General features: G+C 45.9%; 1 protein-coding gene across 10 annotated transcripts in view; it reads left to right on the forward strand.

The window, feature by feature from the left end:
• EPB41L1 (erythrocyte membrane protein band 4.1 like 1) overlaps positions 1–18,401 on the forward strand; it is a 175,705-nt gene that overhangs the window by 70,575 nt on the left and 86,729 nt on the right. Inside the window, exon 1 of one of the 10 annotated variants that reach the window (XM_081195953.1) lies at positions 11,909–12,147. The exons of the other annotated variants lie outside the window; for them this stretch is intronic. The gene's annotated coding sequence lies outside the window, so the exon portion shown is untranslated. Of the gene's footprint in view, positions 1–11,908; positions 12,148–18,401 lie in introns of those variants that run through there. 10 annotated transcript variants of the gene reach the window in all.

Here is an 18,401-nt window from a genome sequence, read left to right on the forward strand (position 1 = left end):
GCCGGCTGCAAGTATGAGAGGGACCTAATATTTGGGGATATAAAATGCTTCAATTCACAATTTGCACACATGTCAAAGCTGAACTTTTCAATTAAGCCGACAGCCTGCGTGAAAAGCCTTACACAAACTCTAGTGCTGATGTATTAGATCACAGGTAATAGGAACTTAGCATTGATTTGCATCAAAAGAGTGGATATCCGAGAAGGGGCACGGAGGCAGACCTAGCTTTTGTTATAACCTTTCACCTAACTTCCAGGCATCTCCCTACTTCTGCTGCCAATCTCAATAGAGTTTTATGTGTTTAAGCTATTAGCAAAGGCATTAAGCACAGATGCACCTGTGTGGCATCACAAAGTGCATGCGTGACCTTAGAAGACTCAGTATTTGCCTGGTGCCTGCCTTTCTCCCACCTGGAGCTGGAGCAGTGCGGGGGATGAGGGATGGGTACCACTTTGCAGCTGAGGTGCGGAATGTGGAACAAGAAAGGTGGAGAGACACAAGCAGTGTTGCTGCCCCTCTCCCCAATGATCTGCTGCTTGAGTGATGAACAGGCTTGTTAAGTTAAAGACAAAACTACCACCTACTGGACACTTTCCAATATTGGACAAATCTCAAAAGATGATACCCAGGCAGACATTGCTGGAAGAAATGCTGGGCTTTCTGGGATAAGAAAGGACAGCTGTCCACCTCACTTGCCCCTGTTGCCCTTTAATTTAAAGAAACCAGGGGCAAATTTAATAACTATAGCTGAGCTTCAGCAGTTCAGATTTCAATACCTACAGAGGAGAGACAGATGGTTACTAAAGAGAGTCCCTTTTGGAGGTGTCACCCTGGTGAAGAAATGGTCAAACCAATGAAGCTTACGTTAAGATCCTATTGGCACCAAAGTCCTTTTAGAACCACATTTATTTATTGCTCTAGGAACAGAATATTTCTGCTGGCTTGTTTAGGCAGGAAGTGGGATTGATTGATTGATTTTTTGAGAAATATTTTTAGTTCAATTTCAGTTCAATTGTTGATTGGGTGGCCAACACGTGTTTTAAATGAATAAAGTTCAGAAACCAACAAAGACTGTTTTTGGTGGCAGCCCTGAGGGCAGCACCCAGGAATTCCTTTCCATAATACCAGCAGCTCTCCTTTTCTAGATTGTGACTGACACTTCCTTGATTGCTAATGCGGTGAGTGAAGCAGCACCTGCCAGCGTTGAGATGAATCATTCCCACAGTGCTCTTGGAGAGGAGGCAGAACTGTGCAAGTAAGGCAAAGAGGGAGATTTTCTTTGATTGAAGAAAGGGCAAAGTAAAAAAAAAGCATCCTGGGAATGATTAATCTGACTTGCTCACCTGGTCATGCCGTGCAGCTTGACTTGCATTGGGACAGCAGTTCCATGCTTCCTTGAGCTGTTCAGTGCTTAGTATGCTCCTGGGGTATAACAGCCCAGACTTGACTGACTGCGCAGTGGCCATTTGCCTCTTGAGTTAGACATATTCAAGCCACACTCATATCAACGGGACTTAAGTGTTTCTAACGGTGAGGTGGATTGTGGCCAGTATTTATATTGTCATCTGGGTAGTAGTGACCATTTTCAGTCCACTTTCCAAGTGATTTCTATATGTATAAATTAAGAATCACATCAATCTAGTACTTTAAAGAGTGCCAGATTTGTTATCTGTGTCATCAAAGTTATGAAAGTAAATGGCTTCACATCCATTTAGCTGAGTTTCAGAAGTAGTTAGAACTGGACCGAATTAAGGTGATGCGTTCTTTTCTTTTTCGCAGATCAGTATCTCCCTGAGACCTTTCATTTCATTGAACTAATTCAATAAAGCTAATAATCCCATTTCAAAGTATGCCGGTTGATTTCATCTAAACACGATTTGTGCTCCCACCATCCTTGCTCAATCCCATTTAGAACATTTAAAGGATTTGCATCAATAGTTCTCTGAGAAAGGGGCTGTAGCTCAGTAGCAGAGCATCTCCTTTGAATGCAGGAGGTCCCAGTTTCCATCCCTGGCATCTCCAGGTAGGGAGAAACCACTTCTAGTCAAGATAGATGAAACTGAGCTAGATGGACCAATGGTCAGACTCAGTATATGGCAGATTTCTATGTTCTGTGAATGTTCTGCTTGATGATCTCATAGAATCAAAGAGTTGGAAGAGTCATCTGGTCGAACCCACTGCAATGCAGGAATCTCAACTAAAGCATTCATGGCAGATGGCCACCCAACCTCTACCAGTGTGGTGTAGTGGTTAAGAGCAGTGGACCCATACTCTGGTGAACCGGGTTCGCTTCCCTGCTCTTCCACATGCAGCTGCTGGGTGACCTTGGGCTAGTCACACTTCTCTGAAGTCTCTCAGCCTCACTCACCTCACAGAGAGTTTGTTGTGGGGGAGGAAAGGAAAAGGAGATTGTTAGCTGCTTTGAGACTCCTTAGGGTAGTGATAAAGCGGGATATCAAATTCAAACTCCTCCTCTTCTGCTTCTGCTTCTGCTTCTTCTTCAAAACCTCCAAGGAAGGAGAGCCCACAACCTCCAGAGGGAGTCTGATTCACTGTCGAACAGCTGTCAGAAAGTTTTTCCTGATGTTTAGTTGAAATCTCATTTCTTGTAACTTGAAGCCATTGGTTCAGCTCCTACCCTCCAGAGCAAGAAAACACAAGCTTGCTCCATCTTCCATGCAACATCTCTATTGACCCCTATTGATCAGGCTATTGACCCCAAGGAACAGAAGACACAAAGTGTTTTATTCAAACAAAATTAAGCGTTGTTGTCTTATTGGAGAGATTTAAGCACAACTTAAATTGCTTATTTCAATAATTAAGATATAAAAGTACTTTTATATCTTTTGCTGGGTTGGGTTGGGGGTTAGAAGTACAGTGGTGCCTCGCAAGACGAAATTAATTCGTTCCGCAAGTCTCTTCGTCTTGCGGTTTTTTCGTCTTGCGATGCACGGTTTCCCATAGGAATGCATTGAAAATCAATTAATGCGTTCCTAGGGAAACCGACTTCAGACCAGGTCCGGGGACAGTCTGTCCCCGGACCTCTTCTGAAGGCTGGGGGGGGGGACAAGGGCTTTTCTTCCCACCCCCAGCATTTTAAAAAACCCTGGGACAGCGGAGGACTTCTCCGCTGTGCGGGGCTATCTTAAAATGCTGGCGGGCGGCATTTTAAAATCGCTCCGGACAGCGGAGGACTTCTCCGCTGTCCGGGGCGATTTAAAAGCCCCTGGGAAGGCAGGCAGGGGGGACAAAGACTTTCGCCCCCTGCCCGCCTTCAGAAGGTGTCCCCGCCCCCCGCCCCACTTCGGAACAGCTTTCCGAAGTGGGGCAGCGGGGCCAGGTGTTCCCGCCCCCCCTCCCCACTTCGGAAGAGCTTTCCGAAGTGGGACGGCGGGGCCAGGTGTCCCCGCCCCCCCGCCCCACTTCGGAAGAGCTTTCCGAAGTGGGGCGGCGGGGCCAGGTGTTCCCGCCCCCCCTCCCCACTTCGGAAGAGCTTTCCGAAGTGGGGCGGCGGGGCCAGGTGTTCCCGCCCCCCCTCCCCACTTCGGAAGAGCTTTCTGAAGTGGGGCGGCGGGGCCAGGTGTCCCCGCCCCCCCGCCCCACTTCGGAAGAGCTTTCCGAAGTGGGGCGGCGGGGCCAGGTGTCCCCGCCCCCCCGCCCCACTTCGGAAGAGCTTTCCGAAGTGGGGCGGCGGGGCCAGGTGTCCCCGCCCCCCGCCCCACTTCGGAACAGCTTTCCGAAGTGGGGCGGCGGGGGCAGGTGTCCCCGCCCCCACTCCCCACTTTGGAACAGCGTTTTAAAATGCTGGGGGTCGGGAGCGAAGCGCTGCCGACCCCCAGCATTTTAAAATCTCCCCGTGTCCCGGGGAGGTTTTAAAATGCTGGGGGTCTGCAGCGCTTCGCTCCCGACCCCCAGCATTTTAAAATCTTCCCAGGACACGGGGAGATTTTAAAATGCTGGGGGTCTGCAGCGCTTCGCTCCCGACCCCCAGCATTTTAAAATCTTCCCAGGACACGGGGAGATTTTAAAATGCTGGGGGTTGGCAGCGAACGCTTCGCTCCCGCCCGCCAGCATATTAAGATCGCCCGGGGCAGGCGGGGGGGGAGGCAGGCGGGGGGGAGCAAAGACTTTTGCCCCCGCCGGCCTTCAGAAGAGGTCCTCTTCTGAAGGCCGGCTGTGGGCAAAAGTCTTTGCTCCTGACCGCCAGCATTTCCCTATGGGCTTTCGTCTTGCGATGCAAGCCCATAGGGAAATTCGTCTTGCGAAGCGCCTCCAAAACAGAAAACCCTTTCGTCTTGCGGGTTTTCCGTCTTGCGAGGCATTCGTCTTGCGGGGTACCACTGTATGTAAACCCGTGTTTCCTAGATATTTAGTGGTTCCGATGAAGAAGTCTGCGAAACATAAAATTCTTCACTTACTCTTGACCAAATTCTATGCTTGTTTAGTAAAAGATAGCAGCCTGTATACTAATAGCCATCTCATTCCCCAAGTGTTGACATTTATGTAGCCAAACTGACACAATCCATAAGCAAGAATGAAATATAAACAGGCTTGGATGAGCCCCAAGGTCTGCAGAAGTACAAAATATGTTTAGGAGAAAAATCCACAAGGAGGTACAGTGTGTGTTTGTGGAATCCCTAAACCAGGGGTAGGCAACCTAAGGCCTGTGGGCCGGATGTGGCCCAGGTGCCTTCTCAATTCGGCCCACAGACGGTCCAGGAATCAGCGTATTTTTACATGAGTAGAATGTGTCTTTTTATTTAAAATGCATCTCTGGGTTACTTGTGGGGCCTGCCTGGTGTTTTTACATGAGTAGAATGTGAGCTTTTATTTAAAATGCATCTCTGGGTTATTTGTGGGGCATAGGAATTGGTTCATCCCCCCCCCCCAAAAAAAAGAAATATAGTCCGGCTCACCACATGGTCTGAAAGATGGTGGACCAGCCCACAGCTGAAAAAGTTTGTTGACCCCTGCCCTAAACAGACCAAGGAGACTGGGCATGCTGTAGCCCCAGAATGGTGGCTGACTGATGGAAGGTGTGGGGATGAAATGGAGTAGTCCTACAAAGAATATGGCAGGCTGGCTGGACCCCTGAACAGGAGCACTACAGCATTTTACTGCAGAACTTGCTTGTTCTGACATTGCAGCATCTCGGTGAATTTAACAGAATACATTACTCTTTGCTTTTCCTTGTTTGAGCAATGACAGCAGTGGCTTCATTTCAATACTCTGTGATGTTATTTCTGCTATGTATATGAATCTGTAGATCCTTTGGGATTAATGTCTTGATGTAAATATAAAGCTGTCAGACATAATCTCCTGGCAGCATCCCAAACTGCAACGTGCAGCATCTCATCTGCAAGAATGAAACTTGTCCACTGTCAGCATTATGCACGCGGTATAAATGAACAGTGTCTCTACTCAGCACAACGCTAGCCACAAGGCAATAATGAACACCAGAGCTTTACTAGCAACACATTGAATGGCTCTCTTTGTGCCCAGGGAACACAGTCACTTCTGACCACAAAGCAAGCCTCGCAAAGGGATTGTTTCTGCCTTACCCTCTCTAGTTCGTTCTGCACTGAATTAGTGAGCGGAGCTCATAGAAACCTCATGTAGGAAAATCAATGCAAAATATGTAGCCATTTTGCTAAGCTGCTCTGGAAACAGGGATGCAAAATTCTGCTGGGGAGAAAGAGAGAGATTCTGCTGATGGAAATTCATTTCCTTTTCCAGGGGGGTAGATTAATCATGCACTACATGTGGGTTACAGATTTTGTTTTACATAGTATGCATATATATTTGTTGTTCTTATCAAACACTTAAACACACTTATAGATCGGTTTGTAGAAATTAATATGCTGTGCGAATTTGTATGGGCTCTCAAGTCCATGCAGGCAAGAAATGAGTAATTTTTTTTGCTTCCCTTCTATAATTTTAAATAATTTCCTCTTCCCACAAATCTTTCTGTCCAGGACTATTTTTAACTTCAATCCTCATGCTGTTAATATTTCCAAGAGTTGGTCAGTGATGTGTAGTTTCTGATGACTACACCATTCATTTTATTGTGTGTGTCTATATCTGTGCAGCATCTGTAGGCGATGGGTAATAGCTGTGAAATATTTATAGGCATTTTCAGTTTTGTATCTACAAACTTAGTTATGGACCCTGACTTAGACTTTATATAATGAATCATATAAACTGTTGCAACAAATCTCATGACAAAAGCACTGGAAGGAAGATTTCATGGCTTGGTAGACTCTAGGTCAGGAGTGGAGAAGCTGTAGCCCTCCATATTTTGTTGGATTCCAACTCACATTGGTCATTGGCCATGCTACCAGCCAGTCCAACACCATCTAGAGGGCCAGAAGTCCCCCAGTGCATCATAACTAGGTACATACACAAATGGTAAATTGTTTTAAGCAGGCCAGCCATCAGATCATGTGCCTAAAGATTTTCAAGGAGCTTTGGGGAAATCAAACAGAGTTTCAATAAGATTAGTGAACTCATGAGGAGGAGGGACGATGATGATGTCCTTTGTGGTAGCTTCTTCCATGCTTCCATGGTTGGTTTAGCGATGCAGCTCTAATTGGTGGCAGGGACAGCATCCCAAATAATAATAATAATAATAATAATAATAATAATAATAATAATAATAATAATAATAATAATAATAATTTATTATTTATACCCCGCCCATCTGGCTGGGTTTCCCCAGCCACTCTGGGCGGCTTCCAAAAGAATATTAAAATACTATGATACATCAAACATTAAAAGCTTCCTAAACAGGGCTGCCTTCAGATGTCTTCTAAAAGTCTGGTAGTAGTTGTTGTCTTTGACGTCTGGTGGGAGGGTGTTCCACAGGGAGGGTGCCACTACCGAGAAGGCCCTCTGCCTGGTTCCCTGTAACTTGGCTTCTCGCAGTGAGGGAACCGCCAGAAGGCCCTCGGTGCTGGACCTCAGTGTCCGGGTAGAACGATGGAGGTGGAGACGCTCCTTCAGGTATACTGGACCGAGGCTGTTTAGGGCTTTAAAGGTCAGCACCAACACTTTGAATTGTGCTCGGAAACGTACTGGGAGCCAATGTAGGTCTTTCAAGACCGGTGTTATATGGTCTCGGCGGCCGTTCCCAGTCACCAGTCTGGCTGCTGCATTCTGGATTAGTTGTAGTTTCCGGGTCACCTTCAAAGGTAGCCCCACGTAGAGCGCATTGCAGTAGTCCAAGTGGGAGATAACCAGAGCATGCACCACTCTGGCGAGGCAGTCCGCGGGCAGATAGGGTCTCAGCCTACGTACCAGATGGAGCTGGTACACAGCTGCCCTGGACACGGATTTAACCTGTGCCTCCATGGACAGCTGTGAGTCCAAAATGACTCCCAGACTGCACACCTGGTCCTTCAGGGGCACGGTTACCCCATTCAGGACCAGGGAATCCCCCACACCTGCCCGCCTCCTGTCCCCCAGAAACAGTACTTCTGTCTTGTCAGGATTCAGTCTCAATCTGTTTGCCGCCATCCATCCTGAACATGAACAAGCAAGATGGCCATCCATGCCCATTCTGTTGCCATTATTTCTGCTCTTTGACCTTAGGGCTGTGAGATAAATCGCCATACCAGTATTGAAATAACATAATGATAAGTGTTTCAACAAGGCAATACACCGGTGAACAAATGTGGAGACTTAACGGTTTCTCAGGGGTTAGGTCCCCTGAACCGATACTTTGCATATAATTTGCAGGCACCTTGTCTCCTGCCGGGAGGTACATCAAGACCCTCTGCCGCCAGGAGAAGGCATGGCAAAGCCCTCTGCTGCTGTGGGGAGGTATGGTGGGACCCTCTGTCTTCGCGAGGAGGCCTAGCAAGGCCCTCTGCTGGCGCAGATATATATTGTGATATATTGTGATATCTTGATATTTAGCTGGTGATGTATTGTGATGTTGAAAACCAGATATTGCCCAGCCCTATTTGGCATAGCAGTTGGACTTGGTGCAGTCCCGTCTGGTTGATTAGAGTTCACATTAATACCCTACACTTAAAGCACTCTTATTCCACTTTTAGCAGTCATGGCTTCCTCCAAAGAATCTTGGGATCAGTAGTTTGTTAAGGGTCCTGAGAGTTGTTAGGAGACCCTTAACAAACCATAATTCCCAGGATTCTTTGGGAAAATCTGACTTAGAATTGTGTTAGAGTTCTTTACATGTATGGTGTGGATGTGACCTTACTCATGTGGGATCCAAATCATAAAGACCCAGGACTGCATCACTAATACAACCAAGGATGGATCAGATTTTCAGCTGGCTGAGTTTCAGGTGATATCCGTAGTGCTGTCCTGAGTGAATTTTTCAGGTGACTTGTTGCGCTCCAGGGTACTAAACTTCTGCAGTTTGGTATGGGCAGCTTAAATAAACTCCTCTTGCTTAGATATGTCTGGGTGCCTCCTTGGTTGAAGAAACTGACCAAAACATAGTCAGTAAAGCAGTGCATAGATCTGTGCTTCCTGCTTTATTCTCAGTGGCTAAAAAGTGTGGTTTCGTACCCTTGAAAAAAACCTCAAGGGTAATGAGCTTCTCACAGTATTCTTCAGGTAAAAGCTTTTAGTAGCAACTTGCACAATCACTGTTGTTTTTCCCTGTGTCATATAGCCATATTGCCAAGTCCTTCACAAAGCAGCCATTCAACTGACTGTGCAAAAATAAAAGGTTGGTCAGTGTATAACTCTGCACTTTTTGTTGACCATTAGTACTATTACAATTAATCCTGGGGGAAGTTGACTCTTTTAAATATTAAGAGATCCATTAGGTCAATGAATGGTGTATTTTATCTTACCTGCGGTAGGAACCCACATTCAGATCTCTTTGTGTGTGTGACATGGTTGAAGATAGCAGCTAACTTGGCTAACTCTAACTGGCAAGCTATTGGTGGAGGATCTGGGTTAAAAATTCTACAGGGAGCCTACACATTTGCGGGTTCCTCACTTCAAGTTGTTCTTGCAAGACATGAGAGGTGCATGGATCAGGTGATGAGGATGGGACAGAGGGAGCAGGACCAGGAAGCCCAGCTGTGCCCCTCAGTTCCTTGCACAATCATAATTCATAGCTGTCAACTTACAGATTTGAAAATAAGGGACCAGCAGCCTTGAAAATAAGGGACCGGCAGCCAAAATAAGGGACCTGCAGCCTCACTTGTTCCAGGCACTCCAGTCTTCCTGTCCTCCTGCAGTCTGGTCAAACTCATGCTGGTAGCTTCGAGAACACTGTCCAACCAACTTTGTAACCAGAGGTTCAACTGAATAGAATCTGAATCACATGTACCACAAGGCCTATGCAGCCTCAACTTAAGATGGCTCCCCAGCCTGGCTTTGCACTGCAAAGTTTGCAGCAGCACGTGCAACAAAATGGCGTCCAGCATTCAAAACCCCCCTCAGCTTGCATTAACTAGCCACACACAAGGCATGCAAGCTCCACCCCCCAGTCGTTCTTAGAGTTCTTATTGGGTGAGCAACACCCAGTGTTGGCTAAGCAACACAGTTGGAGCCTCCCTCCTCCCTGGCCGGCAGGGAGGGAGGGAGAGGAGCTGCTTCCTTTGAAATTTAAGGGACATCATTTAAGGGACATTTAAGGGACATCTATCAATAAGGGACAGCAGCGGGACATGGCGCTGGAATAAGGGACTGTCCCTTCAAATAAGGGACACTTGACAGCTATGATAATTGTGTCAGGTGGGATGGGGGATGCCTGAAGTAGGACTAAACAAATGGGGAGCAAATCTCAGTCCCATCCTGCTGCTCTTGGATGTTCTGTATTGCATTGAGTTCTCAGCACATTCTCATGCCGCCCCACTAAAGGAGTCGTTATTTATGCACTAATAACTACTTGGTAATGGAAGAATAGCCTCATTGTCATGTTTATGGGGTTACTTACAAGCCACGGTGTTTGCAGCAATGTCACATGTGACTTATTTGAGGGGACTGCCTAATGGCCACTCGTATTCTTTGCTACTTCGTAACTGTCTAGCTAATTGAATGTTGAAAGGGCATCCAGGTAATATTTGGTGGGGCAGCAGAGTGAGAGGGCAGAGCCTCTTTCTTGTGTTTTGCCTGGTAACGAACAGATGGAAGGCACATCTGCTGGAAAGATCAGTTGACTGGCAGAAGTTGATTTCTACAATGGAAGCTTTTTTCTTTTTCTTTACTTATTTACTGCAGTGTGTGTAGCACATGCACACACACATCTCCCTGTCTTAATTATATATGATACATGCACATTCTGCCTGTTGCCTCCCCCTGAAGCAGTGGCAGACAGCATTGTACAGTGGAGGTGTTTACCCAACCTCCCAATCACTGCTACTTACTTGCAGGGGCAGAGGAAGAGCAGCAGAGCGGGTGCCATGGTGCAAATACACCAGAAGGAGCACCAGATTAGTTCAGCCGGTGAATTGACACTTTCCCACTGCCACCTCATCTCTCCCTCTCTTGATAAGCAACAACAATTCATCTGGGTGGTCAGCTCCCATCAGTTGAAGTCTCAGAGTAATTTCCAAGGGCAGCACCTTGTCTAGGAGTAGTCAAGTCCGCTTATTATTAGGGCAGAGGTAAAATTGGCAAAGCTACAAGATAGCACTGTTTCCAAGCCTCCACTATTTTGAGCGCTCATGTTGACTACAAGGAATATAATATTTTGGGATTTCTTTATCTGTGAGCATAATACTTCTTCAAAATCCCATGTGAACTAGATCTCTCTTTTAGCAAGTGCTTTGAAATTCTCTGTCAGCTACTATAGATGAACTAATGGTGCTTGCTGAGAATTACAGTTGATGTGCTCCTTTAACCACACCATTCCCCGTAATGACATTATTGCTGAACATTCTTGCCATTTATTGCTGCTGTTCTACTAGCAAAAATATGCTTTTCTTAAACCTTCAGGGTCTTGGAATTATGCAGCACATTGGAAGATCATGAAATAAAGACCACCAAACATGGTCCGAACAACTTTTAAGAGGCAGTGAAGCATGACAGGATAGATCGCACAACTAAAATTCAGAACTGATGAATTACAAAACATCAAGAGTTTCAGTACTGTCACTTGTGGACTGAACCAAGACAAATAATTTGTAGTACATTACATGCGTTAATTGGCTTACCAATGCCAGGATGTATGTGCCATTAAAAAAATTGATTTGTGAATTACCACTGTTAAGTACTTTTCTCCATTTCATTTTCCTCTAATTTCACTTTTTACAATTCCAACTCCCCATGCCCAAATCATCTCAGGATGGCAATTCATGTCCCCCAGGCTAAAAAGGGTTCTTTTCGCCTAATTTATGGCATAATAGTCTGTCGCAGCAAAGGCCATTTTCAACAGCTGTCCCTCCATTGCATGTTGTCTCCCTTGCTTCCAAAATGTCCTCCCTTGCCTTGGTGCCATTCCACGGGTGGTAGCGATTGAATAGCCATTTTGTTTGGCTTCTAGTTCTAGTATATATCTGGGCAAAATGTAATGGCAGCATCTGAGATGTATGGCTCTGGCATCCAAAAATTGTTTTATTAATTTGGTCAAGGTAATTTAATATGAGTGTGAAGACTTGAAACCAGTGGAGGCATGTGGACCCATTTGAAGCCTAGAAAAGGAACGTTCTGGCTCCTTTCCCCTCTTTGCTTTTTGCAGCAGCAAGGTGTGATACCAGGAGGATAGCAAGCAGCGATTTGTTCCCTGAAATCAGCCAGATGTTTACAGCTAAGGGAGACGGAAGGCAGTGGCGGGGGCGCAGAGGGAAGAGGCGGCGGCTCAGTGAACACCGCTGGGTGCCTAACAAGCATTTCTGCTATTAGTCTAAAGCCATCTGCTAGATTTGTGTTAAAAGAGGGAAATCCCATGGGGGGGGGAGGCAGAGGGGGGGGAGAAACACGGAGAGAGGCAGCGCCGTCACTGAGGCTCTGGCCTGGCGATGTGGGAGGGGATCCCAGACTCTTCTCTTCCTCCCCACCCCCCAGCTGTGGACTGTGAGGTTTGCAGCGACTGCAGTATGCATCAATCAATGTGTGGGGGTGTTAAAGTTAGAAGAGGTTGCTCTGCGGAAAGGAGTGTGTTGTGCACACAGCAGCAGCCCAGTGGAGAGCAGCAGCGCAGCAGAGATGGGGAGCCTTTCAAAGGTAGGACCGGCTCAGCTGGGGAGGGAGGTTTTAGAGAAGGGGACTACAAGAGTCTCTCTCTCTCTTTCTCTCTGTCATTTTTTTGTAACGTAGGCTTTCTCCGGAGGCTTCTTAGCCTCGTTGTTTCTTTTCAGGCCAGCCTGCCTCCTCGACTAAACAGTTGTACACATCTGGGCTTGAGTTCTTGAGTTGCCCCCCGCACCATGGTAACCTTGAGTCTGTGCAATGCAGCTCCTCAAGCCCTTGCAGCAATAAAGGCTGGGCTGGTTTTCTGTTTCTTGCATTCAGGTTTTCAGGTTCTTTAGAAGGGTATGCTAGAGGCTGTCTCTGCTCCCAATGGCTCCTAGCATAATATGCTGTATTCTGGAAATGACAGTACAGGAAACACTCTGAGAGCTAGGAGTGTAGAAATCTGCCTTAGACTGCACCAGACCATTGCTCCATCTAGCTGAGTATTGTCTACACTGACTGACAGAGGTTCTCCAGGATTTCTGGCAGGGAGTCTCTTCCAGCCCTACTTGGAGATGCCGGGGATTGAACCTGGAACTTTCTGCAGGCAAAACAGATTGTCTTCCATTGAGCTACGCCCTTTCCCCTATTTCCAGTTGCCCTCCCAAAATTGCAGGATGGGTGGGGGAGGGTTTTGTTTCTCTCCCCTGCCCACTTTGCTACTGCTTTTAGGAGGCTAAAGGGGGGCATGATTTGGCTAAAAGCAGGAGGAGTCCAGGTGTGAGGTTTATGGGTTCTAGTAAAGAACTTCTACATTTTCTTCCATAATTAGGGCACTGCCCTTCCCTTTATGAAATGTTCCCTTGAAAAGCCTAGATTGAGCATGATGCTACATGTAAAGCTGTAAAGTAGTGCTGGGGCCGAGCTGGGGCCACTTCTGTGTTGTAAGCACCTGAAGGTGCATCTTTGAGGAGATGGCCTCTTCCAAGGCTGCACTCCTTTGAAGCCCCCAGGCTTCTGCTTTTGGCTACATCAAAAATATAGAATTCTGTCAGTGCCTAGTCTGGAAAGGAGCTCCTGTGCTTTTAATAGCTGCATGGCAGGAAGTGGGTGGGGGGCTGGATGATGGCCTTTGGTGGTTCCTCTCATTTTTGGAGCATTGTTGCAGGAGTGATCTCGCACCTGCCATCCTTTCAGACACACAGAAAAGCCTCACTCGGGACTTGTTGGCCTTTGCAACCTGAGCAAGATGACTAAACACTATGTGAAAAACTGTGGGATAAGTAAGGCAAGGCAAGAGTGGGGGAAAGTGGGCCGCACCTGCAATTTGCTGCTTTCCCCTTCCGTCTGTGGCGGCATAGTAAAAAATGAGGTTGTGAGCAAGGAGCAGAGGCCTCAGTACCAAATGGGTGCCCTCTAAGGACTTCAATAGGCCATGCGCCAGAGATTCCCCATCCCTGATTTAAAGGGACAGCCCCTCAGCTATGACGGAGGATAGAGATGTGGCTTTTCCTAGCCTGCTTCTCCCTTAGTCCTTTCACTCATCTTCCTCTCCCTAGTTGCAAGAGTAAACAGAACTCCTTCGTTGCCCCACAGCTGGGGGGAATGGAGGGCAGGCAAAGAGTGGAGCAGGGAGCAGCAGCAGATTAGTCCTCCCTCTCTTATATTGTGACATTCCTGACACTGGTGAGACAGTGTTGATCCATAGTAGATTTTTCAAAGGAGAGTTTGCATGAGTTACAGTATTTGTGGCAACTTCATCCCATACCTCTTTGCACAACACATCATCAAACACTGAAACTTGCTCTCACAAGATATAGTGATGGTCACCAACTTAAAGCAGAATTAGACAAATTCATGGAGGTTAAGGCAGTCACTGGCTACTAGCCAGAATGGCTATGTTCTACTGCCATTCGCAATCCCAGTTGCTGGGAACTGCAAGTGAGGAGTGTGCAGTTGCACTGAGATCCTACTTAAGAGCTTTTTAGAGACCTCTGGTTGGCCACCTTGTTAGACTAGATGAGCCGCTGACATGCTCCAGCAGGGCTCTTTTATGCTCTTACAAACAGAAGAAGTTATGTGATAATAGTTTCAAAGGGGATTAGTATTTACTGAGCTGGAAGAAAGCATCTTGAGTTGAAACATGAAAATATGCTCCTTTCACCAGTGACCCACATACTACAAGGAAGGGAGTCAGCCTGTGGTTAAAGGCTAAGGAACAGTTAAACAGGAGTCAATTTCAACACATTAGGACCTCTGTAATGTTGTCTGAGCATTGTTCACCAAGATGTTTGGAGGAAGTCCTTTTTGCTGGGCTGCAACCTGCACAACTCTGTATTGGAGCAATGTAGAAGCAGGCCTTTTCGGAGGTGGCACCTACTCTTTGGAATGAGCTCTTTGCCGTAAGTCAGTGGTGGTCTGTTTCTGTCATGCACTAAAAACCCACTGTTTTTGCACAGGCATTTCCAGACCACCAGTGCCAGCTTTCAACCACTCTAGTTCTATAATTGGGATGTTGTATTTGTATGCTTAATTTTGTTGTTGTTTTATGGTTGCTAATCACCTTGGGATTTGTTTTTTAAATGAAATGTAGTAAAGAAATTATTCTAATCAGTCAGTCAGTAAATAATAAAATGTGGATGTTAGCCTACAAAAATTAAGCGCTCCCTTAACCTTCCGGGGGAAAGTGCAGTTTTCCTTCATTTCGAAACATCATTCATATCAGAGAGTGCAGTAAGTTTGCTTTCTGTTGAACAAAGTTCAGAACTGCTGTGTGGCTGATGCCATCCCTGAATTTGCAGATGGATGGGCCCGTTATACTGACAACCAAAAACAGAGTGGAGTGTGGTGCTTGGAATTTATGGGTGCAGTTCAGCATTGTGTTCTTCCCATTGTCCTGTCTGCGCAGGCATTCCAGCTTGCCAGACGGAGTGATGCTTTCTTTTCCCACAAACTGGTCGGAGGGTTCTCCTGACCCACTCCCAAACCAATTTTGCAGGAGGTGTGGTGGAAGCGAGGAAACCCTATTGTTCAGGGCTTCCAGTGATGGGGCTGGTTAGGTGAATCCAGGGGCAAAACTAGGCTTTATTTCACCCGAGTCAAATATCCAGTTTGATACCTACGTCACACACATTTGCACACGCATACAGGCTGGGAGCCTCAATGGAGGCTTCACCCAGGGCTAGCCCCCCACCCCACCCCCCAGTTTACAGCATTGGGTGAATGTTTCAGCAGGTGCAAGTTTTTCATTCATTCACAGCATCCAATTTGTGTCCTATTATGGGTTTAAAAGGACGTTTTCTGGACCTTTGGAACTGGCTCAGTAACTAAACTGGGTGAATATCCTGCAGTTACTATATCTGGACCTTTTCCTTTTTTTCCTGTGTTCACGATGAAGAAATGTTATAAATGTCATAATATATTTGTGTCGTCTTCTTAAGGTGCCACAAGGCTGTCTGTTGTTTTTGCTGCAGTGCAAGCTAATACTTCCCCTTGCCAATAATTGCTTGTTTTGTTTGTTTCACTGAGCCGTGCTGCAGGTTAGCTGTCTGTCTAAAGAGATCCCTAAATGAAATGGTGTTCAGCCAGGATGTCTTCAGGCTTCCAGAAGACAAATTGGATGATGTGAAGGAAAATCTATGATTGGATCTCCATATATATATATATATATATATATATATATATATATATATGCACATTCTAAAGTGGCAGGTGACAGGCTAATCTGGATGATGCCCATGAGAGGGGGATGGGATTAAGCCTTTCTTCCATTCACCCCTTCCCCAGTTGAAATCCCTGCCAGCTGTAATTTGCACAACAGGGTAAAACATACAAGTACCCTTTTCACCTTTTTTTCTCCCTTCCATTAAAAAATGTCAGGAGTGGGCAATCACAGATATTTTACTTGCCTTACCAAGTTTGGCCTTTATTCCGCAATGGGAGACCCTTCACCTGACTTTCTTCATTGCAGCTGTGGAGTTGTATGGAAATGGAACATGGATCAGAGGATGGCCTTAGTCAGCTTCCAGTCCTTTGGAGTTGACCTGATTTCACACCTAACAATGGCAGAGGCCTGGTTGCGAGTGCTAAAAGTATCCAAGGCCAAACCTCTCACACCAACCTTGAGTGCTATATATATATAGCAGAATTCTGGTTCAGGACTTGATGGTACAGATTGCTTTGCAAACACCAGTTCTTCTCAGGAGCCCTACACAAACCCTAACACATCTCCTTATTTTTTTATAGTACTATTGTGCTTAGGTTGGGGGCTGGCACTTGCAGCAATCGGCAGTTAAATTCTCTCCATGCTCCAAACTCTTTAAGTTAAGGGAGCAGCCCACCTTCCACTCCATCCTACAGCGCTCCCTGTGGAACGCCCTCCATCACATGTCAAGGAGATAAAGAACTACCCAACTTCTAGAAGGCAGACGTGTTTCGGGAAGGTTTAATGTTTGCCGTTTTACTATGTTTTTATATTTACTGTAAGCTGCCCTGAGTGGCTGGGGAAACCCAGCCAGATGGGCAGGTATAAATAAATATAATAATAATAATAATAATAATAATAATAATAATAATAATAATAATAATAATAATAATAATAAAATTTCCACCATGCCCAGTGATTTCAGAGGAGAATGTAGCCTGAACCCTACCCTACCAGCTGTCACGGTGATGTGAACCCAGCATAGTTGGCAAAACTGCTGTGAACATTCTCCAGTTAATAAAAATGGTGGCTTGTCTGCTAGGGAGAGTAAGCCTGAACCACAGAGATAGATTCCATAGGGCCTTTTGGCCATAATTTTCTTTTTTATAATATCTTATTCTTTTTCCCATATAGAAAGTTACATTTGTTACTCAACAGTTATATTCCAATTCAACAAAACTAGTAACTTCCCGCTCAACCAATATCAATGTTTATAACCCAAATTACATACAATTGCATTTTTAGTTTCTGTCTTATCTAATTTCATCCTCTCTTAACATGTTTTTAAAATATATTCTGATGTTTTCTTACATTTGAAATATGGGTAATTTGTCCTCTCTTAACATGTTTTTAGAATATATTCTGATGTTTTCTTACGTTTGAAATATGGGTAATAATTTTTTTATATAGAGCAGAAAGGGTTTCCAGTCTTTTTAAAAGGATTCTAGATTTGTATCTTTTATCAGTGCTGTCTGTTTTGCCATCTCTGTATATTCCAAGATTTTTATCAGCCATTCTTCCTTTGAGGGTTTTCTCTCCTCCTTCCATTTCTGTGCATAGGGAATCCTTGCCACTGTAGTCTCCCTGGCAGACAAGCCACCATTTTTATTAACTGGAGAATGTTCACAGCAGTTTTGCCAACAGACATCTCCATCTATGTAGGCCTGTCTAAAGTGATGCTGACGCCTGCAGCAGGTTCTTTGTGCTGAAAGCTTTACCTCGTAGCCTTATATGGCACATGCCCTGGGCTGAGGCTGCAGCAGGAGAAAGGGACAGTGCCCTGTTGATTGCCTGCAACAGGATTGGCTGCTGGTTCAGTTGGGCAGCCTCTGTCAGCCTGAATGCAACCTTGTCAATGGGCATTGGTATATGCCTAGACTAGTGTTGGTCCTAAGCAGTGTTTGCCACTACTCAGTGCTGTTTTGCAAAGCTGGCTAAGCCCAGTCTGCATCTGTCTGGCTCAGCTGCATGATGCAGGGAGAACGTGGACTTTGGGCTTCTTGTTAGCATGCATGGCTTACAGTTTGAGCCAGTCTCCCCACTCCTTTTGGCTTCTCTTTTCCTGCTGGCGCTGGCTGTCTCATTTATTTTTCCAAATCTGTTTAAGCCTGACCCGCCTCCAGAAAGCTCCTAGCTAAGAGACACAAGACAGCTGGTTGCATGTGCCTTGGAACTTCATAGCGCCCATGTGGGACGAGCCATAGGGCAGACTGCCGTGAGAATAATCCGTTAGTGGCATGCTTGCTGTTGGTGAATTGGCAGCCCATGCTGTTCCCATGGCCCTTGCAATAATCAAGGAGGGGCATTTTGGGTCATCTCAGCATGTTGTCTTCCTGCATCTCACTGGGTTGGGGAAGAAGCAAGCATGTAATGGTCTAGATTGGAAGGCCAAGTGAATACTTTTGTGTTAGCCAGCTCTCCTAGGACCCAGTATTCCGCTTGTTAATGCATGCTGGACAATGACTGTAGAGCTATAAATTTACTTAGGGCAGAAAACTCAAGGCAAATTTGGCCAGCACATAGGCAAGGTGAGAATTTGAATGCAAGGTCCCCATTTTATGTCTGAAAGACCATGTGGCTGTGCTTCTGGTGGTGTGCTGAA

This window comes from Podarcis bocagei (genome assembly GCF_964188305.1).
Source record: "Podarcis bocagei genome assembly, chromosome: 5".
Taxonomy (NCBI): Eukaryota; Metazoa; Chordata; class Lepidosauria; order Squamata; family Lacertidae; genus Podarcis; species Podarcis bocagei.